General features: G+C 35.8%; 1 long non-coding RNA gene across 1 annotated transcript in view; it reads left to right on the top strand.

The window, feature by feature from the left end:
• Window positions 1-25,948, top strand: part of LOC113255040 (uncharacterized) — a 152,649-nt gene that overhangs the window by 28,772 nt on the left and 97,929 nt on the right. The window contains exon 3 of the long non-coding RNA XR_007190475.2: window positions 9,514-9,639. This is a non-coding gene — a long non-coding RNA (uncharacterized LOC113255040). The remainder of the gene's footprint in view (window positions 1-9,513; window positions 9,640-25,948) is intronic.

Raw genomic sequence — 25,948 nt, 5'->3', positions numbered from 1 at the left:
GTTTTATATGTTTTTTCACATGGTCCATAGTTCTAAAATCCTTTCAGAAATGATTTATTTAGCAACATACTTTTGTAGTTTTTTGTTGTAAATATTTATTATTTAGGTTTAAGAGGTACTGATGTATCCTTAATATAGTAGTAAAAAAAAGTGGCCAACATTGAAAATGAATCCAAACTATTTTAACTTGAATGGTAAAGTGGGGAAGCTCTTTTTTTTCCTGTTAGGTTTAAAAACATATTTCAGGTATCGCTGCTTTTGGTAAGTGCACTATTTTGCAGTTGCTTATTCAGGTACTCTAACAAAATTGAATATACTACTTAGAAATTGTCTACTATGTCTTCTACTTATAAACATAATTATGAGGTTCTGCCTTGGGAAGTATTTTAGTGAACACCAGTATATTTTGCCTGTGTGTGTGTACAACTAAGCTTTGTCTTTTCGTAAAATTGCACTCATTTATATAATCCCTATTTTGGTTTCTTTTAGTTTTAAACTTGTATTTGTAGTTAGATAATAGATATTGCTCCTTTGTTGCCATTCAGTATGAATGGGTTGCTGACTGTCTTACTGTGTTGTGGTAGGATGTGCTGATGAGTGGGAAGAGTACAAAAAGGAATTGATTTTTCTTTTTATGTCCTAAGTAGGGTTCTCCAGTCTGCACTGCAGTGTATAGAATAGTCATTTGAATCTATGTTTAGTGGTAAGTCGAAGCCCAAGCCTTGGGCACAGCTAATCTAATGAGCATACTGTAGAGGTCAACTATAAACCACTTCTTCCCAGCTACATATTGTGCTGTAATGGAAGCATTAAGGGTTAACCTAGAGAAAAGAATGAGAATCCTTTTCACATTACACAAAACTCTAGCAGTGACAGGTTAGGTAAAATTTAAAAATTATATATACTTTGGATAGCCTGCATCCCCAAGAATATGCTGTGTCCTCAGACAAACTAAAAAGTCTTCCCTCCTCACATATCTCATTCCAGGCAATGCCTAGGCTTCGTTCTATGCACGGTGCATGATAAGTGTTCAGTTAATACTTATAGGGTAATTGATAACATGGTAAGGAAAAAGAAGGGCCCTGTATAATGGACCTGTGACTGAGATATAGCTGTCAGGAAAGAAAAATGAAGTGCCCAGGTTACCAAAAACTAGGTTTGCTGAAATAAAAGGAAATGGCTGTCTGGTAGCTCCTGGGCAGAGGGCTAATATCCACTGCTCCCTTCTACATTATGGGTGATTTAGTGCTCTGCTGGAAGATGTGGTCATTGTTCTACTGTGCTTCTGTTGGAAATATCACTGCTAGGCTGACCCTTAAAGAAGGAAAAGAAAATGTGAGCATCTCTTCATTCACAAGTTTGCAGTGAATTGCTAAACTGTAAAGACTTCACTCTTAATACAGAAAGAGAAAGCCTGTGATAGTTTTTTTTTTTTTCTTTAAGGGCTGCTAAAATAGCCTGAGGGACAATCTCTCCAAGTAGTTGCAAGTAGGCAGAGAAAAGGAGAACCAAGGCACTTCAGACTGAAGACTCTAGTGGGCTTCGCAGTACGTATCTGAAGGAGTAGCTATGAGAACCTATATTCTTTCTACTTTTGGAGAAGCTCAGTACTATTGTATAAAGTAGTCTCTAAAATAAAATAAGGACTATAGAGGTATGAATTCAGGGCTGTGAAATCAACTCAAAGAAGATAAAGGCTTCTAGGTTCTTCTGCTAACTGCCTTTGAGAGTGTTTGGACCTTAATCCCTTTGATTAATTTCTTCATGTCACTGTATTACTGCTTTATCTGTCAGGATTTGGCCTGAGAAAGAGAATCACTCTGAGTGATGTAGAGCAGAGATTTATCATAGAGACTTTTACCTCGTACAATTGTGGGAGCTGGTGTAGAAATCTATGCAAGGCTGCTGCCTTTGCATCTTATGCTAGGTCTCAAGTCTCAAAAGATCAGCTAGGCCATCAGTCTAGAAGGAAAGCTGGATGAGTAACAGGGGAGAAAAGAGAAAAACTGGAACCTATGAAGACAAACTGCAACCCATGAAGCCAAATGGAGACCCACATCTGTGTTATACTGCTACCAGATCTGTGATGTACATAACCTGCAGGAGAAGCTGCTGTCATTTGCCATAGAACTGAATAAAAATCTTAAAGTTCACGGTTAGCATAACATTCTTCAATCATAGCATATTATCAGCTTACTCCCACCTTTCCACTCCCACTCTCCCATCTACACACTCCTCAACTCTCCACAGAAAATTTAAAAATTTCCAAAAGATTTGAAAAAGTCTACCAAACATCATCTGAAATTGAACCACAGTTATCTTCAAGAAGCAGAATCCTTTTTGAGGGTACTTTTAGACTAAAAGTGATTTTCCAAGAAGATGATTTTCAATACAGACATACCCAGAAATATTGTGGGTTGGGTTCCAGAGTACAATAAAGCGAATATCGCAACAAAGTGAGTTAAATGAATGTTTTGGTTTCCCAGTGTATATAAAAGTTATGTTGGGGTGCCTGGGTGGCTCAGTTGGTTAAGCATGTACCTTCAGCCCAGGTAGTAATCTTGGGGTCCTGGGATCCAGCCCCACGATAAGCTTCCTGCTCAGTGGGGAGTCTGCTTCTCCTTCTCCCTCTGCCCCTCCCCTCTGCACCTGTTCTCTCTCTCAAACAAATAAAATCTTTAAAAAATAATAATAAAAAAATAAAAGTTATGTTTACTATATTATGGTCTATTAAGTCTGCAACTGTATTATGTCTTTAAAAAACAGTGTACATACCTTTATTAAAAAATACTTTTGCCAGGGCCCTGGGTGGCTTAGGGCACCTTGGTAGCTCAGTCAAGTGTCCAACTCTTGATTTCGAGTCAGGTTATGATCTCAGGGTCCCTAGATTGAGCCCGACATTGGGCTCTGCACTGTGCGTGGAGCCTGCTTGAGATTCTTTCCCTCCCTCTCCCTCTGCTCATTCCCCTGTGTGCATGCTCTCTAAACAAACAAACAAACAAACATATAAAAATAGTTTTTGGTAAAAGGGCTAGCCATTATCTGAGCTTTCAGGGATTTGTAATCTTTTTGCTGATAGAGGGTCTTGCCTTGATGCTGACGGCTGCTGACTGATCAGGGTGGTGGTTGCTGAATGTTGATTGGCTTGACAATTTCTTAAAATAAGACAGTAGTGAAGTTTGTCACATCAGTTAACTCTTCCTTTCATGAACAATTTCTCTGTAACATATGATGCTGTATGATGGCATTTTACCCACAGTAGAACTTCTTTCAAAATTGGAATCAATCCTCTTAAACTCTGCTGCTGTTTTATCAACTAACTTTATGCAATATTCTGAACCCTTTGTTGTCATTTCAACAATCTTCACAGCATCTTCACCAGGAGTAGAAGAAATCACTATCTTTGCTCATTCATAGTATCAAATCCTCATCTCTTAGAAGTTTAATCATGAGATTGAAGCAATTCAGTCACATTTTCAGGCTCCATTTGTAATTGTAGTTCTCTTGCTTTTTCCATCACATCTGTAGTTACTTTCTCCACTGACATTCTTGAATCTTCAATTTGTAAAAAATTCAGTATCTATGAAGAGTACAATAAAATGAGGTATAACTATAGTGAAATGGAATCTTTCTTTTAGTTTTATAATCTTTGTGTAGCAGTGGTAACATTCAAAGGAGATCCATTGTTCACATGAAAAAGATGACTCTTTCCATCCCTGCTTCTTCAGACTTAATGTTGTGTTTTGTAGCAATCTCCACAAAGGCCATGTCCACAAGATTAATCCCTGCTCACATGAAGACTGTCCATTCGCAGTCATCCAGATGACCTGTGTTGTAGTACTATGCTATTCAAGAATTTAGTGCCAGCTCACACAATGACTAGATGAATAGTATAGCTTTGATGTGCACAGTTCTAATGCTATTTTTCTGCTTTCTCTAAGGAGGAATATTGGAGGCTGGCTCTTTAAAAATAACCAGTTTAGAATGAAGCAGCCATGTGGTTCATTACAATGGTGTTTTTCATTTTAGTTTCGTTTTGGTTAAGTTAAAATCTGGTATTATAAGTACTCTTTCATATAACAACAGAACAAAATGTAGGCATTTCAGTCTTAGCATTTATGTTTGTGTATAAATCTTGAAATTCTAAAGATAATATGAAGGACCAAGCACTATATACATTTTAAAATTATGATATTTCATAAAATTCTCATATTTACACAATGCTTTACTATAGTACTTTAAAATTATCACAGGGCACCTGGGTGGCTCAGTCAGTTGAAGATCTGACTCTTGGTTTTGGCTCAGGTCATGATCTCATGGGTTGTGGGATGAAGCCCTGCATCAGGCTCTGTGCTCAGCAGTGGGGGGGAGTCTGCTTGAGATTCTCTCCCTCTGCCCCCCCCACTACTGTGTGCTCTCTTGCTCTCTCGCTCTCAAATAAATAGATACATGTTTTAAAATAAAATAAAATTATCACATTTATATAATTAGTCTTATTGTAGTGTTTACTCTAAAATAATTGGAAGTTTGGTGAGAAATGGAAGAAAAGACATGAGCATACAAAAATTAATCCCTAAAGAATTTATGAGACACAGTTTACCTAATGCAGGTGAACTGGAATCAAGCAATCTATATTTATGCATGTTCACATTTTTAGGTTCCATTTACATTAATAAGAACATTTAAAAAGAGATTCTTTAGTCACATAAATGATTCTATGATTTCTCCCTAAGAACCAATCAATGTCGTCTTTTGTAGTAATTTATTTATTTTTTTCCCGTGATGATGTCTTCTCATAAAATGAAAGATGGAGAAATCAAAAAAGAAGAAAGTAAGAGAGATCTATGTGTATTGTTGCAATGATTTTTAATTTGTCCAAATATTTTTCCATAAAGTTTGCAAAAATGTTTCCCAAACACAAATGCAAGAACAAAGTGCATCAAATTGCTACAGTAAGTTTTAGATACAACAGTTGATAATTTTAAAGCTTGTATCAAAAATTTGCCTTTTGAAAAACATCACATTTATGTCCAAATCATGAAATACATATGCTCTATTATATCATAATATCACATATTATGTCTGTCTTTCACATAATATCAGGTGTTGTTGAATTGCTCTCTATGTAATTTCATCCTCAGACATTGAACATCCTTTAATTTTTAAAAATTAGTATGTTTGTGTAAAATGGCAAAAAATGGTGGTTAGATTAAGAAAGATTTAGAGATTTCTATTATAACTTTTTAGAAATTTGTCTCACTAAAAGCTATTGAGTAACTTGGTACTCCAGATATCAGGTTTGTCAATAATGTTTCACATTGGAAGTTTACTAGAGCCTGTAGACAATTATAAACTTGACCCTCCCTGGAAAGCCCTAGTCTGTCAAGACAATCAGTCAACCAGTTTTTCTATAAATCAACCAATCAGGCACTGAGTCAGTCAAACAATTAATTTACATTTACTTGTCACTAGGTTGAACATTTTGGAACATAAAAGAGAGTGCAGACTTTCTCAACATCACAACCACACAATTTTATTCTCCATCTAGAATGATATATGGAGGGCTAGGAGGGCTCAAAGAATCACTAAATAGGTGAGAACTTTTAATAGGATAAAATGCTGATCCATAATTTGTTCCGTTCAGGTAAGTACATTCAAATACTGCTCTTATCATTGTATCCATGCCATTTTGGGGACTGTATGATCTTTGGCAAGGCAGTAGGCTATGATGTACGCAACACTAGGTCTAAAACTTGACTCAGGTGCCAAGTCATCTTAAGAATCTTATCAAAGCTAGTTTTTGGTCCATAGTTATTAGGGTGTTGGCTTAAATAACTCCTATGCTTTATGATTCTAGAATTCTATGATCTTTTTCTTCATATCAGTATACAGTATAGTTATTTTCAACAATTTCTACAGCTTTCTGGTACTCTGAGCTCTTTTCAGTGTACCACCTCAAGCTGATGATTGCGTGACATTTCATTTTGTTACAATCAAATTTGCAAACTATTTTAGCGATATCCATCAAATACATCATTAATTTGAGTGGGTCATGGTATAGAATTGAGGATACCTGTTGCCAATAAAAAGTAAGAAGCATGGGATAATTTTAATCCAGTGCTAGAGAAAAATAATTTCCTTAAGAAGGTATTCAGCCAGTCATATTACGTTAGTAAACAGGGACTGAAACTACATCACAAAGCTAAGTGTGAAAATGTGCGTGGTACAATAACTGAACTGTTTTCTAAATACTCTGGAAATTTGTTATACCTTAGTAGTGATTGTGTTATCACTATAATTGCCTTTTAAAAAGTGTTATATTGGGTCTTCACAGTTTTTCCAATGTACTACCAAATAATTTTGGCATTCATAGGAATTTGACAAATACAGGAAGTTTAAGACTTAGTATAAAGGGGTAGATAGTCAAGCAGATCCATAATAAATTTAACTAAAACTAGATGGAACCCTCTGAATCAAGTATTGAAATTAAAAAAAAAAAAGCACATCTAGAGACAGACCAGTTTAAGTCCACTATGACTTAATGCAGCATGTTTTTCTGAATTTACTGTAAATAAGGAAATTTATAAAAAGCAAAGCTTGCACCCAATAGTCTATTATGAAATTTTACTTAATTAAATATTTCCCCAAGTTATGAAATTCTTGAACTAAAAATTAATAATCAGATTTTAAAAAACATTGGGTCTCAGTAATAATTATGAAGAAATACCTTGGCTCAGAAATGGAAAATGAAAAGCATGGATCAAATTGTACAGCACCTCTTTGATGGCTTGACATGAGGCCAGAAGCAAGAGTTTACGCTAAACATTGTTTTTAAAATGCAACCTTTAGTGTGATTTGATTTTTTTCCCCAAGCAAACTAAGATGTGAAATTTAATAATCCCTTCTGACAATTTTATAAAAATGGGCTGCCATGCTTAATTGATGACAGGCCTCTTCATCTGCCACCTCCAGGCATTCGCTGTAAGTTGCTGATACAGAGTTCACAGCCTCTATCCATCATATCTTTGACTGCATCTGTGTTATTAACCTTTGGGTTGATCTGAGAGTGGCATCGCCCCAACTAACTGGCTGTCATGTCAGCTTGACAGCCGGGCTTTGCATGTTCTCTTTCACTTTCACTTTGTCTCTCAAGATCATCTGAACAGATAGGGACAAAGCAATGTAGCCAATTACATTGTAATTTCTGGATGGTCCAGCTTTTCTCTGAGATAGTGCCAGAAGGCACTATTCGATTTCCAGGAGGAAATAAAATTCTAAAAGAGATGAGCAGTTGATTCGTTAGAAATATAATAGTCAAAAGTCTTTGAGTCATGGAGACCGCAGGTTCTAATTTTAGCTCCAGCTCTGTGACTTTTTGCAAGACACTTAACCTCTCTGGAACTCAATGGTAAAAAAAAAAAAAAAAAAAAGAGGAAATTATTTTGGGGCAGGAACAGTGAATTTTCCTCCAGATTGTTCTGTGTGTCTTTTATAGATGAGCCCTATCTGTCAGGGACAGATTTATCTTTTGGAAGTGTTAAGAAAATAATGATATGAAATAAATAAATGAATAATTTGCTAGCTCCCCCTTCTCCAGGACCTTGGAAGGAGGCTGTGTGAGTGAGGGACTCTAAAGGTTATACCACATTAATGTCACAGTGATTCCCAGTAAGTCTACCTCAACCTACTCCATTACACACACACGTATTTTAGTAGGGCTCCCACTCTCCCAGCTAGAGACTACATTTCTTAGCCTACCTTGTTAACTGTGTCCATCTGACCTTGTTCTAGCCAAAAGGAGAACACAAATAATATATGCAACTTTCTGATAATATCCTTTAAAAATCTTGCTTGGCTTCCATTTTCTTTTTCCCTTTTTCCACTGACTAGGAAATAGCAATAGCTGGACATGGGAAATGGCCCCATCTTGGATTCAGAGATGGAAGCTCTACCTGGGGTCTGGCAGCGCCCTCTTGGGATAATCCACTCTAGATGACCCTATCTACTAACTATTCCTTGAGGAAGAAATAAACCTGTATTTTTTTAAGTCAGTGAATATTTGGATCTCTGTTATAACACAGTAGCTTACCCTTTATCTTAACAAATATAAATACCTACATTTTAGTGTTTTTATGAGGGTTAAAAGATATAGTGCATGTAAAATGCTTGCGTGTGGTACTCTGCAAATACTAGCTCTCTTGTGGACAGACTTTTGAATTATCTAGGTTTTTTGGGGGCAAAAAAATAATCCTGAAATCAACAGAGAGGTTAATGCTTAATTTTAAACTAAAGTCATCCTAATATTTAACTCAATTAGTAGTTATTAGGTTTAAAATAATGTCATTTTAAAATTAAATCTAATAAACAGTTACTGGGTGTCATCATTGTGCCAGGAAATGTGCAAGCATCAGGAATACAAAATTAAATATAGTTTAGTACAATACAAATACTAATTGTATATGTACACATGATAGGCTACATGCAAAAGTGAAACATATTGTGTAGTTATTCAGATAAGAAAGCATGAGATAAATATGTGTTATTTCCTTGTCTACATAACTGTGTGATTTATTTCATTTATGCCTTCATGTTTTCCTAGTTGTGATTTTTCAATATATAATTGAATTTCTACAATAGGAAAGGGGAAACATTTAATTACCATCAAGATCAAGTATATGTGTTTTTCACTACAATAATCATGTTCTTATTTCTAAACTATTAAGAATAATAGTGTGTAGAATTTATTCAGTTTGATCATGATTGTTTACCCAAAATAAAAATTGACAGAAATTTACTTGTGCATAATTTTACTTGCTCAGTTATCTGAAAATAATACCTACATGAATTACTGATTATGGGACTTGCTTTCTTGACTAATCCTCTTATCCTATAAATTTATTTATTTATTTATTTATTTATTTATTTATTTATTTGATTACTTATTTATTTTAGAGAGAGCGTGAGAGAGAGAGAGAGAGACAGAGATTGGGGGGAGGGGCAGAGGGAGTGAGAGGATCCTCAAGCAGACTCCCCACTGAGAGAGCAGCCCTACTGGGGCTGGATTCCACAACCTTGAGGTCATGAACTTGAGATCATGACCTGAGTCAAAATCAAGAGTCAGGTGCTTAACTGACTGAGCCACTCAAGTGCCCCTATAAATTTATTTATTAATCCAACCTTTCCATAGTCTGTTTTCTGCCTTCTATACAGTTACTACCATAGAGACCCCAATTATTCAAATATTGGGAGATAATATTTTGTGATAAAAATAAAGGTAGTTAATTTTATGTAAATGTTTTTATTCTTAATATGTAAAATGTAAGGGTAAATACAAATTTAGGAGGCTTAATCCTCCCTGTGAAAAATAAGGGAAGAGATATCCTACCTTCCTTTTTTCAGACATTTACTTTAGAAAACTTGTGGTTATAAATTCTCTTTAAAATATATGTATACCTTTTTAAAGGCTAAATAAGCTTCTTGTCATTTTTATAATCCAGGAATATCTTTCTCTAGGACCTTGGAATCATCTCTTTGAAATGTAATCATTAAAGAAGATAGCACTCCTATGTCCCAGTTTCTGTGGGCAGGTAGGAGGAGCCCAACCTTGGCCAACTTGCAAAACTACCTCTGGTCCTGAAGGTAAGAATTTAATTTGCCTTTGGGTAAATTCAGTTAACTAATACAATGAGTCATCTCAATTATCAGGTGAATTTAGAACGAACTATCTGTGACAAATGGTGCTGTCAAGTCCTCTTACTTGAAACACTAGTTACTGTTTACCTTGACAACACAAAGAAAATGCATCTTATCTGTTTGGTTATGTAGAAGAGTGAGATTTCCTTTTGCCTTTGCAATCTCTTAAAGTAGACTGACTATTCTCATCATAGTCTGGTTTAATGCTTATTCAATAAGTATTTTCTCTGCTACCTTTGTGGAAACATTTTTCTGGGTTGGCAGAAGATTTTGTTTTTATATTTCCCCAACAAAGGTGAATGCAGATATTATCCATTCATATAACCATTCATATTTTGTTAAAGATTTTATTTATTTATTTGAGAGAGAGAGAGAGAGAGAGAGAGAGAGAGAGAGATTGAAAGAAGGAATGTGAGGAGGGGCAGAGGGAGAAGCAGACTCCCTGCAGAACCGGGAGCCAGACACAGAACTCCATCCCAGGACTCATGACCTGAGCCGAAGGCAGTTGCTTAACGGACTGAGCCACCTAGGCGCCCCACCATTCATATTTTTAAAATATTATTTGAACATTGCTCAAAATCCTTTTAAAAACATAGTAAAAATCTCTATACATGTACATGTGCAAAGTTCAGTCATTTGATACTGTTGTAAGTAAAAAACAGTAGATTATCATCAATTTCATGTGCTGCAACCTTAATTACGTGAGTATAAAGAAATGTGTGGAAGAATCTACATCAAAGTATTAAAATCAACTAATTAGTTGGGGAGAGATTAATACATTTCCTTTTATATGTCTATCCTCTTATTTTTTAACTTGTGGTAAGTTTGTGTTACACTTTTTTCTAATTTTACAAAAAATAAATTGATTAGGAAAAAGATGCTGATTGCATTTGCAACATAAACATCATTAATTAAGTCAGGGACACTTTCCCTTTTTCTTTTATACATATATTTATATATATATACACACACACACATACATATATTTACATATATATATATATATATAATGATGTATGCAAGTTTCAGATTATATCCTTAAAAAACCCTGCTTGTCCTCCATTTCCTTTTTTCCTTTTTCCACTGGCTGGGAAATGGCAATAGGTAGATATGGGAAATGGCCCTGTCTATTTATCTATCTATAATCTATTTATCTATTATCTATTTATAATGAAGCATTATGTTAGCAGTTATATATATATATATTATATATATGTAAAATATATGTAATATATATATTACATAAAATATATGTAATATCTATGTAATATATATGTAAAATATATATAATATATATAAAAGATATATCTTACAAGTTATATGTATATATATAACTCCTAACATAAGGCTGTGTAAATATTTGTTAAATGAAAAAAATGCGTGAATGAATAAATGACCATAGCCAGAGAAGGTTTTGAGGAATAGTGAAGATTTAAAGAAGCTAAAATGGAATGAATTGACAGATGCATTTGGGGGTAGAAAAACAGAAACAGTATAAATAAAAATCTATTTTGAAAAGTTTGGCTAATAATAAGGCAGGTAAAGTGACTTTAATGTAGGTTAAAAGAGATCTTTTTTGTAGTTTTAAGTTCCTGGAGCGAACACATTTGCACACTTATTCACATTATTTTTGGTGGCAAGGAACTGAAGAAAGAGTCAGAGACAGGATAACTAGAAGCTGTAGATCACTGAGAAATCAGGTCCTGGTCTTGAATTGGTTCATAGAGAGTTCCTCTATTAATATGAAATAGAAGGAAAGATTTCAGATGTAGGTCTGTTTGTAGATCTGTTGGCAGACTGGGAGGATCTCCACTGATGATGACTTTTCTGTCTCTCTGAGGGATGGAGATGAGATATGATGCATCTGTCTTTAATGCTACAGTGGCTCTTAACTGACCTTAACATCTACACAAGCAGAGATGGTATCTAACATGCTTTTAAAGTTACAACTTTCAGCTGTCATTTGCATTCATAGCTAATAGTTCCAAAGCATGTCATTTTGCCTGGTTGCGTGGACAGGTGATTTTTAGCCTTACTTACACATTTCCAAATAAACTCTGTATGGACAGCCCTGAAGCTGATTCCAGATCACCAGCCTATTCTCACCTTTTCCTCTTGGTGAGTTCCTATTTGAGATCCTTGGTTTCTTCCCTCAGTCAGGACCACCAAAGTGCTTTAAAAAGGAGAGGAATTCTGGATTCCTTTTCTTCCACAGGCTCTATATCTATTGGTGTTCAGTGAGGAAACTGGAAAAAACTCCAGCTATTTCATACCACAAATGACTTAATAGAGGGGATTTAGAAAAACCATTAGAAGGCTTGGGAAAGAAGAAATTAGGGAGGCCACTGTAGCATTTAGGAAATCAGAAAATGTTCAGATTATAAAAAAATCAGTGCCACAGATTTCATCACCCCCTGCACTAAAGCAGGTGATTTCTTTGGATGACGCTAGGAAGCTGCCGGAAAAATCTTGATGCTAATGCCTTGGTAAATGCCATCCATAGCCATGAGAATAATAATTGCTTTTGCTTTTTCTATGCCTTCCAGAATTACATTAGTTCCTCTGTTTGGCAGAATCTAACCTAGGACCATACTGGCAGGAATTCTTGAAAATGTAGTTGTAGTTCCCAGGCTTCTAGCTCCTATGATAAAAGGAGAACACAGAAGGGGGGAAACGGGGCACAGTGGCCAACACAATTTCACACAATCCAGCACATTTCTCAGCCAAATTACTCACATTCTTTCCCAGGGAACAGTTCCCATTTGACCTACAGTAGGAGATGCTGAATATATATTCTCTGAGTAAGAAAATGTTAATTCAGGGGAGACCCTAGGAGAAACTTATGCCAGTGAGTTGAAGCTAGTCAAGCATTAGAGGGCTAGGTTGATTTGCCTCTAGCTGACATTATCATTACTCCCTAGCAGTAGCCTGAAGGGCATGGCATATTAGTGTAGGAGTCATTTGTAGAGTTGCCAAGCAGAAACTCAGTAATATATCCATGCTTCTCCTGACTCCCACTAAGTTGTTGGAATGCCAAAATAGGGGGAAAGGAAGTACCAGTTTCGAAGCATCACTAAAGAGTTGCATTCAGAATAAGTTACACTTCTCCATCTACAAAAGTAGATCTGTTGCATGTAATAATTTAGCAAAGATAATTTGTAAGAAAGTTCTAGATAAAAAATTTTAGTTTGGATTGCTTTGAAGACGTTGATTTAAAGCAAATTTGTGAACTAACATTGGTAAAGAAAATAGAAATTTAAGAAAATTTGAACAGGATGCAAACGCTAGAATCACAGTATCTTTATTCAGCCCACAAAGAACCATTACAGTTAGACTTGGTAGTGAAACTTTGGAAAAGCTGAGAATACTATAATAAAATCAGTGAGTATTATGAAACCATGATCAACCTCTTCAATTTTATGAAATGTCAAGAATTTTTTATTTCTGGATTTAAATCTGAATGTCTCAGATATCCTGCCACTTACTTCTTCCACAAGAATATTGGCAAGCAGGGTGCCTGAGTGGCGTAGTCGTTAAGCATCTGCCTTCGGCTCAGGGCGTGATCCTGGCATTCTGGGATCAAGCCCCACATCAGGCTCCTTGCTATGAGCCTGTTTCTTCCTCTCCCACTCCCCTGCTTGTGTTCCCTCTCTCGCTGGCTGTCTCTATCTCTGTCAAATAAATAAATAAAATCTTAAAAAAAAAAAAAAGAATATTGGCAAGCATACCAAATAACTATCTTGCTTTGTAGGACCCTCATTTTATTTCTGTTTAGGGAAAAGTCCAGATTCTAAGAAGAAGATGGTGATCATAACAGGACCATTAGATGCTTAAATTGAGAATGATGGAAAAAGAAACGGAAGACTTAAAACATATTTTTTAGTTTAAGAGGAACTGAAATTTAAAGGTCATGCTTGGCATTGTTTGAACTTCTGTCTTAGTAAAATACACAGTTTAAGACCTGTGAAATACAGCACATACAGCTTTTAAAACATGGAAACGGCAAAATAAAAACCTCTGAATTTCTCACCTTTTTTGTTTTCACAGTTGAATAAATTTCCCATTTGTACTCTGCAGCCTAAGAAATGTGAAAATCTAATTTTTAATAAAGCATTATTTCTAAACTTACCAATGTAAAAGGTACCTTCTCAAAAACTGGCAATTTATTTATTTATTAGTTACCTGTCCTAAAATCTTCTGTAAGACATTTTATAATTTAGGATCAAGAACAATTTAATCTGACAAATATATCATATGATAATATATCATATGTATGTATGCATTGCCCATTCTATTTAAAAACAGTTAGCAGCAATAGTTACTATTTTAATTTAGTTGCTTTAGTAAAATATTTTAATTTTGTGCAGAATGCATAAATTGAAGGAAATGCATATTATTCTTTTCTCTCGGGTAACCATGAGCATGAAAAGACAAGCTGTTTAACCCAGAAGAGTATCTCTAGTTTCACTTAGTGGCAGTATATACTTCTTTTCAACAAAACTATGTAGATTAAATGAGTTTTGACTGATAGGTTAGAAAATCTAAGTTAAATTGAAATTAAATATTAAAGTTTGGTAAGATGGTGAAGCTTAGGAGTGCTTTGCCAATGAAATCAACACAGAATTTAGAAGTGTATGAACATTCATGATTCAATGAAAATGAGGAGGCTGATGTGGTTAGAGGAATGGGCTCTTTCATTGGAGAGAGTAACAATTAAAATATCCAGATATGTGAAGGCTTCCATATAGATCTTTCTTTCAAGTCTTTATAGCATTTTCTGTTTGTGTCCTTTGCCAAATACTTATTTTATATTATTCTCCAATTTATATATTAATTTACATGAAATCTCTACTGATTAAATGAACTCTTACGGGCCAGAACCATATTTCATACTTCTTTATAATTCTCAGTTGTGCATGCACAATGCGTATTATAGGAATGCAATAACATTGCTGTTGGTATGGTTGATTATGATGGTATGACGGTGGTGATGATGGTGGATAGATAGATTAAGACGTGATTGGGTAATTGCTTGGATGCCAATCTGATAACTTTAAATACAATTTAGGCTCATGGCATTAGAGGCTAGAATTTATCATGAAAGAATTTCAAAGGCACAAATATCAAGGTATTTGGTGACCAAGTCTAGGTAAGAAAGGTACAGTTGGCAGAAGTAATAGTTAACTGTAAGATTTAAGTGTTGGAAAATAAAGGGATGGTTGGAAGGGAAGCCAGTTGGTCAAAAAAGAAGGTGAAAAGTTAGTTTTAGTGAATTTGTCTTAACAATAGAGGAAGCGAAAATACCAATTATATCATTAAAGATTGTAAACTGATGTTTTTACAAACAATGAGAATAGTGATACAGGTTTGGGACTCATTGCCCTCCAGTTGAGATATGATAAGGCAAGAAAGGATGTTCTAGTTCTCTTACATGAAAAGAATAAAGAGAAAAGCAAAATACACATATTCTGTGATGTGGTGTATATATTCCTGGAAAACCTTATATTCTGCCAAATTGTACACTACAAAGAAAGGCTTACATGAAAGATAGTATTGGGAGCAAACCCATCAACCTCTGCAACTTTGTAAACAGAGCACAAACAGAAAGAAAAACTATACTATTTTTTTAAAAAATTTATTTATTTATTTGAGAGAGAGAGTGTGTGTATGAGAGAGAGACAGAGATCATGAGCAGGGGGGAGGGGTAGAGGAAGAAGCAGACTCCCTGCTGAGCAGGGAGCCTGATGTGGGAGACTTGATCCCAGGACCCTGGGATCATGAGCTGAGCCCAAGGCAGACACTTAACTAACTGAGCCACCCAGGCACCTCAACAATACTAATTTTAACAAACACTGACAAGTTTTTAAAAAGGCAAATTCCTAATAAATTAATAAATTGTACCATAAATAAGGATTTTAAAAAACAAACAATAAAAGCTTGATGGGAGGTGTATAAAGAAAGATGTGGAGTTACACAGACAAGAGAAAATTACAAAGATTGGGGAGAAATAGATGATCAATACTGCATAAGGGGCCAAACTGAGCCAAGGTAAAGAGCGTGTGGTGATGGTTAAATCCTCCTTAGTGGCTGGCTGTAATTTAGCTGCGTGTGGTAGACACAATAACAGACCCCCCAAAATGACCATATCCTAATCCCTAGGACCTGTAAATATATTAGCTCACATGGCAAAATGGAAGTCCTGACACGTAAAGATTTGGAGATTGAGAAATTGTCCTAGATTATCTGAGTTCCCCCAATCTAATGACATGGGTCCTCTCCTGGCAGTGGTCAGAGGGAGATGTGAATATTAAAGAAGTTCAGAGAGATATGTTGCTGGCTTTGAAGTGAGAGTGAGGGGACCTTGAGGCAAGAAATGTGAGCAGCCTCTAGAAACTGGGAAAATCGGGGATACAGATTCTCCTCTAGAGCCTGTGGAAAGGAACGCAGCTCTGTAGACACTTTGATCTCAGCCCACTGAGATCCAAGATCTGTATCAGACTACCACTGCAGCTAGTACTCCTGCTGCTACTACTGTTACTACTATCAATCTGTTAGGATAAATTTGTGTTTTATGCTACCAAGTTTGTGATAATTTATTAAGCAGAAATAGAAAACTAAAATAACATTTTTCAGTATTTTTCATTTCTTTCAAATGCTATTAGTGGTACCACAAAATATTAGTAGGCTAGAAATGTCATTCATCATCCAATGTGAATTTTATGTCATATTAACTTTATACTAATTTATACTAATAGGTGTGTAGAGTCATTTGCATTTTAGAAACATGCGAAGGCAGAAGGGACTGCCCTCAAAACTGGTATTTGGAGAAGGTCCTCATTTAAAAAGCAGTTGAAAAAAGTGAAGTAAGTACAAAAGGCAGGACAAATGAAACATAAAAGTAGAATTATATCTATCCAAGACGGCCTACGGGATAAGGGTTTTATGATCGTATGAGTAGAGAATTCTATCAGTGTTGAATGGTCATAGAGAAATTGTTCAGGTATTTCATCTTATCACTAGGGTTTCAGATAAAGTACAGATTGCCCAGTTAAGTTTGAATTTCAGATAAGCAGCACGTAATTTTTCTTTGAGTGTAAGTTTGTCCCATACAGTATTTGGAACATATTTATACTAAAAAGTTATCCATTGTTTACCTGAAATTCACATTTACCTAAGTGTTCTATATTTTTGTTTGCTTAGTCTGGCAATCCTACTTCTTTTTAAAATTCTTAAATTTAAGATATTTTTATTATTAATGCATCAAAAATCATAAGAAACTTTCAAGTTAGGAATTTGATGTTTCACTTTACTTAAAAAATCTCTTAATAAATTTATACCGTACCTTATACAGCATCTTAAAATCATGGAAATAGGTATAAGCTTTTCTTATAAATTTTTTGGTATTCCGTATGTTTAAGATTTATATCTAATTGGTTAATTGATATTTATATTTAATTGTCTAATATATAGTACAAGTATGTCTATGTTCTTATGAACTATGTCTGGCAAATTAAAATTTAATCTATGATAGTGAAAACATTGAGTGAAAAAAATTCACTCTGTAATGTGTTACATAAAGCTAAAGCAAATTCGTTTAATTTTTGTTGTGTAAGGCAGCCTGCATTTGAAAGTTAGGTGAGCAGTGGAGCAGGTTTGTGTGTTCCTGTGTAGTGTGCAGAAGGTGTAATGATTTCAAAGCGAGTCTGATGCTGACAAACTTTTCAGCCATGACTTTACACCATATCTGATCTTCAATTTGATTTGACATCTTTTATTTTTTTTAAGATTTCATTTTTTTTAGTTGAGAGAGAGTGTGTGAGCTGGGGGGAGGAGCAGAGGGAGAGGGACAAGCAGACTCTGTGCTGAGCACTAGCCCCATGCGGGGCTCTATGTCTGGGCCCTGAGATCATGAGCTGAGCTAAAATCAAGAGTCTGATGCTTAACCGACCAGGCCACCCAGGCGCCCCGCCAATCACTCGACAGCTTAAGTGTCCAAAGACTTTTACTCAAAATTCTAATTATTTGTATTTTTGTTTCTTTGTGTTTTCTTATTTTTAAAGTTTTTTTTCTTTTCTTTACCACATTCTCCACACTTGTTAAAGTCTCTGGACTTTTAAACCTTTATTCTGCAAACTGTATTTCAATTTATATATACCAGGAACTGTATACATATTGTGAACTGATTAGTTTTTAAATGTGTTACTTTGCCAACTGAGGCAAACAGTACCAGGAAAATCAGGAGGAAAATTGTCGGTGTTCTGTAGTTTCCATATGCATTTATGCAGAAATTTTCTGGCTATAAGCATCTTCAAATAAACTAAGTTTTCAGGTGAGTCCGAATAAATTTACTGTGTAGTTTATATCAGAGACTAGTAAGTGACAAAATGCACTTGGCATGCCAAAGTGTCACAATGAAGGGAAATTTTATTTAAAATTGATAAATGGGAAATTTTCTTCTATGTAAATGATTCAAATATTCATCCATCGATGGCCGCAATTGCCTCCAAGCTGAAGATGAAAATTAAAAGAATCTTCTAAAAGTGGACTTCTAAAAATATATATATAAATTAGCAAGAAAGTTTCTTTTAACCAACTGTACATGAAGCTTGCCTGATTCCTTCTGGCTTTAAAAAAAAAAAAATAGGTGAAAGAGTTGCATACAACTTTGTGGTATTTCATTTGCTTTCTTCTTTTCCTTTTTCATATTTGTACTTTTTTTTATACTTTGTCATACTTACAAATTAAATACAAAGCATAGGGAACTTTTATTAATGATAAACTTTTCAACACAGTAATCTTGGAGAAATACTTTCATATAATATTTGACGCGGAGCTGAACACCACCACCTCTCTCTTACGTAATGGAGACGTTGTCAATGGAGTACAGACTGAAGTAAAAGGGCAGTATTTCCTAGAAGCTGTGAAGGATTGAAAAGTATCTCAGTGTGTGGCATTCTATTTGCTGTCATGTAACTTTGTACCATCTAAGGTGTCTTCTTAAGACAAAGAGAAAAAAGAATTGCAATCTTTTATTTCATGACCACCAATGTCTGTGGGAGTTTCTGTATTAAATGGTCAATAGCAGCCATATTTAAAGGCAGAAAAATGATGTTGTACGTGTGTATGTTTTATATATTATGACAGTTTTTTCAACAAAAACTCCCTTTTCACTTATATTTGATAAATGGGGGTTATGACTTCATAATCAAAAGTGTTCTCTCAAGTCATATTTAAGGAAGCAAAGGTTTCCAGCTATAAATAGTCACAGCTTTAAAACAGACGTTTTTCAAAAAGTTCACTTGCATTTGGTTGGTGGCTATCAGGAATAAATCTTCACTTGTATTTAACGTTAGAAATCATGATTTTGTTTCAAGCAGACTCTGAAACAGAACTAAAGATATCAAATAATAAGACGAACTATATTTCCAAATATTTTGGAATTGTAGTTTAGGATTCCAGAATCCATTTATTTATTCCTTATCCCCTTCCCTTGCCTCATGTTACCAAAAGTAGCATAGCCATCCATGAAGGAGTAAGGGTTTTGTTTTTTTTTTTCCCAAAAACATCCAGGTAAACAGGAGTTTACTTTTGTCAAGTTCCTTGCAATCACTGAGCTCTGTTTACCTTTGTAAAGCAGAGATAATGATAGTGTCCTATTGTTGGGAACAGCTCTCCATATTTTTTTTTTTCACATTTGTGTATGGTCTGGGCTTTCTGAACAAAAATCACTGGAAAACTTTGTTAAAGGATGATTACTAGCAAACATGCTTTGCAAGCTTGAAATTGTGTATTGTTCCAAAAAATATTTAGAGACTTATCTCCCCTGAGGCCACTTGCTCTTCCAGCTTTGGGAGGCTGGGACTTTGCTCTGCCTTCTCAGGAAAAAATTTATTAACATTCCTGCTTAAAGGCTTCTCTCTCTTTTTCTTTCTTTCTTTCTTTCTTTCTTTCTTTCTTTCTTTCTTTCTTTCTTTTTCTTTCTTTTTCTTTCTCAGGGAAGGAGATACAGATCTGTCAACTGTCCTGTACAACTTCAGAATCTCATAAATTCAGGGTTCCTGCTATGTGTACAAACCCAGTGCGAGCACAGGGTAACATCAGGCTCCTACCCATTGTTGCCCAGTGGAGATTGGAGTTTGGAGAACCAGTGCTTAGGTTCTCTGTGTGTAATGATCTGTTCTCTGATCCAGAAACCTTATGTATCCTATTATAACGTGAATCAGTTTCTGTCTGTCTATCTATCTATCTATCTATCTATCTATCTATCTATCCATCCACATACACATCAGCCATTCCATTTCCTATCTAAGAGACTCCAGAATCTTTGTTCGGTGACAGTGTGCGCAGCCTCAGAGGATGATGCATGTTTCTATTGCTAGCATGGGCTTTCATAGACCAGTCCCCTTTCCTCCAATTAAGTTAGAGGTAGGTTAAATATAACCAAAGGAGAAGTCAGCCAAATCAATGGTAGTTCTATGAAAGGTTTTCCTTGTAAGTGAGAAAGTGTCATATTAGGAGAATCTTATTTCCCTCCCAATTATTTGCATTTTGGAGCTTGTCTCATGAGAATGTGATGCATAGAAGTGCTGCAGACATGTTGTGACCATTAGAAGCAAGGATGAAGAAGGAAACCAACAGACTGGGGATGGAAGAACAGAAGAATGTCAAATCAATGAGCAAAAGAACAGAAGAATGTTCTGGATAACATCTTAAGCTGCTGAATCAATCCTGAAATCATTCCTTTGGATTTTTTTGTTAAATATAAAAGAAGTGCTCCCTACAATTCAAACAAGCTCCTGGTTTTTTTTTTTTCATTTACTTAGAACTAAGTAACACAAGAATCTAGGAATTGTGAAGATTAAATGAAATGAGAAATAAAATAACCAGAACAGGACCTTGTAGTTGCTTAGCTAAAAAGAAAAAAGAAAAAAAAATACTGCCGCTGCTGCTAATACTAACAGGAATTATCCCAGGTCTGAGGACCTGTAGGCCTATTGTCTAAGTGTCTGTATCATAAATCTGGGGCACTATTTGGGGGGGTTTATGAGAGAGGGATTGTTTAATCACAAGGACAGCAATGGGGCGAATTAGTAAATGAGAGGAACATCAGGGTAAAATATAAAAGGGGTAAAATTTAATTAGAGCAATGATTCTCAAACAGGAACCCTTTATACTTTTTTTCCCAAGATTGATTGATTGATTGATTGATTTAATTATTTGACACAGAGAGAGAGAGAGCACAAGCAGGGGTTGCAGTAGGCAGAGGGAGAAGCAGACTCCCTGCTGAGCAGGAAGCCTGATAATGGGGTTCAATCCCAGGACCCTGTGCTCATGACATGAGCCACAGGCAGATGCTTAACTGACTGAGCCACCCGCCCCCCCTTATGCTCTTTTTTTTTCCACCATCAGTAATTTTTGTTATTAGTCCTTCTTGCGGATTTTGTATTTTTATACATTTTGTCTATCAATATATTTTCTTAGGTACTTAGACAAAAGCACACAACTGCTTTGATTCTGATCAGCAAAGGTAATGAACTTATTTGCCTGACCAAATCATTATAATTTGCATTGGATATTTAAAAACAAGGTATTTAGGGGCGCCTGGGTGGCTCAGTTGTTAAGCATCTGCCTTCAGCTCAGGGTGTGATCCCAGGGTCCTAGGATCGAGCCCCACATCAGGCTCCTCTGCTGGGAGCCTGCTTCTTCCTCTCCCACTCCCCCTGCTTGTGTTCCCTCTCTCGCTGGCTGTCTCTCTGTCAAATAAATAAATAAAATCTTTTAAAAAAATAATAAAAAAATAAAATAAAAAATAAAAACAAGGTATTTATTATTAGCTTTTGAAGCTTTAACGTAGATATGGTTTTTGATAGGCTTTTACAAATACTGAAAGTAGCTTCCAGGCCCTCTTCTTTTAAGGATCTTTGGAGATTCATAAGAATCACCAGATTTGAAGACTGCACCATCCAACGAGGGCAACAATTCAGTGACTTCCTCAAAATAATTAACATTAAATGACAAGTCCTGATTATTCTTATTTATTTTTCCATAAAATGCTCCATAGAGTTTTAAAAAGACACAAAAAGCATTTTTGTATTTAGATAAGCCTTTTAAAATACAAAAGTAAGACCACAAAGCAGCGTGACACATTTTCTTCTGTCACTTGTAAACTCTAGAGAAAGCAATCCTCAGAACCCTAGAAGTGCCGTGGAAATCTCTTCATTTACAATCAGGATAAACTGCATCCTGCCATCCTGCACGGCGATCCTGAACAAGCCTCTCAACTTCTGGATAGCAGAAGCCACGTCACAGAGTGAAAGGGGCTGACAGAGGTCATCTTGAAGATCTCTTCCAGCTCTGTTATATTGTAATGCAATGAAATTGGACTAACATGTTCCAAACTGTTTGGATATTAGAATCTACATGGAATGTACAGTACTTTTAAAATTCCTACTTCTTTTTTGAGTCCTGTTCTCAAAATTTTTTTTCATGTTCTTCAGTGCACTGAAATGTATTTTTCTACTTTAGCAGCCTCTTCATGAATAGCAAATAAAAAGCTTCTCAAGGATGTATTTCTCATACGTTGCTTTTATTATTATTATTATTATTATTATTATTATTATTATTATTTTTGACTTGCTACTTTAATTTCTCCAAGATCTCTTCTGAGTTGTGGACGCTGATAGCCTCACCACTTTTTCATGAGATTTACCATTCTGGACCAAAAGGAAAAAATGGTGGCAGGATGACCCACTGAACATTCTAGTGCTATTAAAGACAGCAGGGCTCAGCTGCAGCCATCACAGCTGTGTCCTCAGGGCGTTGCTGCAGGTGGGTTGTAGCTTTCCTGACAGCTGAGCTAGTGCTTTCTCCTGGTCATTTCTGGATTTCTGGTCTAACTGAAGACTGTATCTTAGATTCCACCTTACTACAAATGTAGACAACTCTCCAGGGCTTTTATCTTCATACATCATTTTTTTATTTTAATTTTTTAATTTATGTTATGTTAGTAACCATACAGTACATTAGTTTTTGATGTGTGCCCCATGATTTATTGTTTGTGTACAACACCCAGTGCTCCGTGCAATACGTGCCCTCCTTAATACCCGTCACTGGGCTAACCCATCCCTCCACCTCCCTCCCCTCTAAAACCCTCAGTTGTTTCCCGGAGTCCATAGTCTCTCATGGTGTTTCTCCCCCTCTGATTCCCCCCCTTCGTTTTTCCGTTCCTTCTCCTAATGTCCTCAGCGCTATTCCTTATGTTCCATAAATAAGTGAAACCATATGATAATTTCTCTGCTTGACTTATTTCTCTTAGCATAATCTCCTCCTGTTCCATCCATGTTGATGCTAATGTTGGGAAATCATCCTTTCTAATGGCTGAGTAATATTCCATTGTATATATGGACCACATCTTCTTTATCCATTCATCTGTTGAAGGGCATCTTGGCTTCTTCCAGAGTTTGGCTACTATGGACATTGCTGCTATGAACATTGGGGTGAATGTGCCCTTTCTTTTCACTACATCTGTATCTCTTGGGGTAAATACCTGGTAGTGCAATTGCTGGGTCATAGGGTAGCTCTATTTTTAACTTCTTGAGGAATCTCCACGCTGTTTTCCAAAGTGGCTGTATCAGCTTGCATTCCCACCAACAGTGTAAGAGGGTTCCCCTTTCTCTACAACCTCTCCAACATTTGTTGTTTCCTGCAGTGTTAATTCTTGCCATTCTAACTGCTGTAAGGTGGTATCTCAACGTGGTTTTGATTTGAATTTCCCCGATGGCTAATGATGTTGAATATTTTTTCATGTGTCTGTTAGCCATTGTATGTCTTCTTTGGAAAAGTGTCTGTTCATGTCTTCTGCCCATTTTTTGACTTGATTATTTGTTTTTTGGGTGTTGAGTATGAGAAGTTCTTTATACATCTTGGATACCAGTCCTTTATAGTGTCATTTGCAAATATCCTCACCCATTCCGTGGGTTGCCTCTTTGTTTTGTTGACTGTTTCCTTTGCTGTGCAGAAGCTTTTTATCCTGATGAAGTCCCAAAAGTTCATTTTCACTTTTGTTTCCCTTTGGAGACTTGTCTTGAAAGAAGTTGTGGTGGCCGATGTCGAAGAGGCTACTGCCTATGTTCTCCTCTAGGATTTTGATGGATTTCTGTCTCACATTGAGGTCTTTTGTCCATTTAGAGTTTATCCTTATGTATGGTGTAAGAGAATGGTGGAGTTTCATTCTTCTCTACATAGCTGTCCAATTTCCCAGCACCATTTATTGAAGAGACTGTCTTTTTTCCATTGGATATTTTTTCCTACTTTGTTGAAGATTAGTTGACCATAGAGTTGAGGGTTCATATCTGGGCTCTCTATTCTGTTTCATTGATCTACGTGTCTGTTTTTGTGCCAGTACCATGCTGTCTTGGTGACGGCATTAGCCTCACCTTCCGATGGGGGGGGGGGGTGCGATGGCCATGTTCACAGCTTCCACTGTCACATCTGTTACAGAATTTTGTTTGGACCCAGGTTTGGCATGGATGGCTATGGTGACACAAACTTTAGGATCAACTGGCACAGGACCTAATAGAGGAAGTGGTCTCTCTGGTTCCTTGCTCTGGCTCTTACCCTTGTTCGTCGCACCAGCTTTCTTAGGCATTTCAGCACCTAAGGGGAGCCAGGCAGAGGCTCGGGCCTTGCTGTCCCCAGAGGAGCTGCCCCAGCCTACGACCCAGCCCCAGCCTTTATTCTTTCAATAATTATTTAGAACGCCAAACAGTTTTACTTATATGAGTTGTCTATATGAATATTTATTGTATTAGAATTTAAAACTGAGAAATTTTAAAGTTGAGTACTTCATTTTGACTTTATTTAAACATATTTCATATAAATTGCTTTTTCCAAAATTAAAAAAAAAAATGAGAAATGTCCTGTTTAAATTTTTTGCAAATAACTTTAATGTTTGGCTTCTAATATCTCTGTCTGCACTCAAACAGTTCTGTTGTATTTGACTGAAGTATAGTGAAGAAGTTTTGGTTTTACACAGATATACACTTAGAAAAGGAAGGAGTATTGTAATAATCTTTAAGATAATTGTGGTTATTTTGTTTTGGAATTACACCAAAACTTGTCAGTGGATGATTTCTTAAAAGTTGATTATAATGTAGAATTTTGATCTATAGCAACAAATATTTCAAAGCAACAAATGTGAAATACATTGATTTGAGTTGCATCTTAATTACCTTTACTCATGCATAACTCTGTAACATCATGCATTACTATTTGGAAAATACTGGTTAACTGAGTTATGTATATCTTTTAAAAATTGACAAATTCATTATCACACTTGTTAGCATCAGTGGTGTTCTCATAAGAATATTATTTAAGTATTGGGAAACTGTCAAGTTCATGGTGGCAGACCTGCATTTTCCAAAATTCTAATTTTTCCTTGAAAGCTTGAAATATATCATTGCAACAAATATTGTCAGTTGTTTTCCTTGAAATGATAGGTTCACTTCATTAATTTTTGAAAAAATGTCTGTCAAAACATGTCTGACTAATTATAGTATGTCACTGTGTTTTCAGGTAAAAATGGTGTTCCACTAAAAAGCGGCTAGTTGAGCTTGCATCTGAAAGATTTGTACGAGGGCTTTTACTGGATACAGCCACATACTTCAGAATGTAGCAGAAGTGTTTTATCTTTCTTTCTCATTTTGTCATATAGACTATTAAAGAGGGATATATGCAAAGGCCAAGCTTAATTAAATTCATTTTACTGCTTCATCAAGAATACTGTTATGTGAAATTCAATGTTTTTCTTTTTTATAGAATTATGAGTGCATGGCAATAAAGAATACAGCGACTCCTAGAGTACTGATATATAATTTGGTGCTGCTACCTTAATTCATGTTAAGGTGTAATCAGTTTTACCATCATTGTTTTTGCACTATCAGTGTACGTGTCAACCAAGTGAAAAGGCAAGGTTTGTCTGAGTGTTATTATGAAACTGTTTTGACCTCATCGGCCCCTGAATGGGTCTTACTGGCTGTTTTTGGTTCTAGAGATCATACTTTGAGAACAATTGATTTAAGGAACAAGGAGGTGGGAGGGAAATGTATCTGTTTGTCAAAAATTTCCCTAATACCCTGACAGGCTAGTAGAATAAAGATATCACATCAAGCCCATTAAAAGAGAGGGCTGTTTATTTGCATTCATCAACCATCCATCCCAATAATCCCTAGTTCTTGGTCCCAGTGGTCGATGTGGT

The sequence above is a fragment of the Ursus arctos genome, unplaced genomic scaffold, assembly GCF_023065955.2.
Source record: "Ursus arctos isolate Adak ecotype North America unplaced genomic scaffold, UrsArc2.0 scaffold_5, whole genome shotgun sequence".
NCBI lineage: Eukaryota > Metazoa > Chordata > Mammalia > Carnivora > Ursidae > Ursus > Ursus arctos.
Note: the sequence above shows the minus strand (reverse complement) of the source record. Positions and strands in the feature narration are given on the sequence as shown.